We start from the raw sequence: 348 nt of genomic DNA on the forward strand, positions 1-348 counted from the left end.
AAAGTTGAAAAAGTGAAAAAGCATAATAGGACCCCTTTAAGACTTTTTAAGACCAAGTAAACCCAATGGGACACAATACATCAATATGGTCTCTAAATGTAAATGTCTTGTATTATCAATAGGTCAAAGTTTGAAAATACAACTTTCAACAGATATCCATTACTTTTTAATTCACTGTACAAAACAAAAAACTTAAGTCTTGAGTAGCTCTGCTCTCAAACACTAGAATAGGGAAAAAACGTTTACTGTACCTTCTGAGCACACTGCAAAAATGTGATGTTCTTCGTCAGTATTTTTGTCTTATTTTCCAGTGCAAATGAATAAAGATTATTCAATCAAGATAGATTT

This window comes from Sinocyclocheilus grahami, unplaced genomic scaffold (assembly GCF_001515645.1).
Source record: "Sinocyclocheilus grahami isolate Dianchi unplaced genomic scaffold, SAMN03320097.WGS_v1.1 scaffold7999.1, whole genome shotgun sequence".
NCBI lineage: Eukaryota > Metazoa > Chordata > Actinopteri > Cypriniformes > Cyprinidae > Sinocyclocheilus > Sinocyclocheilus grahami.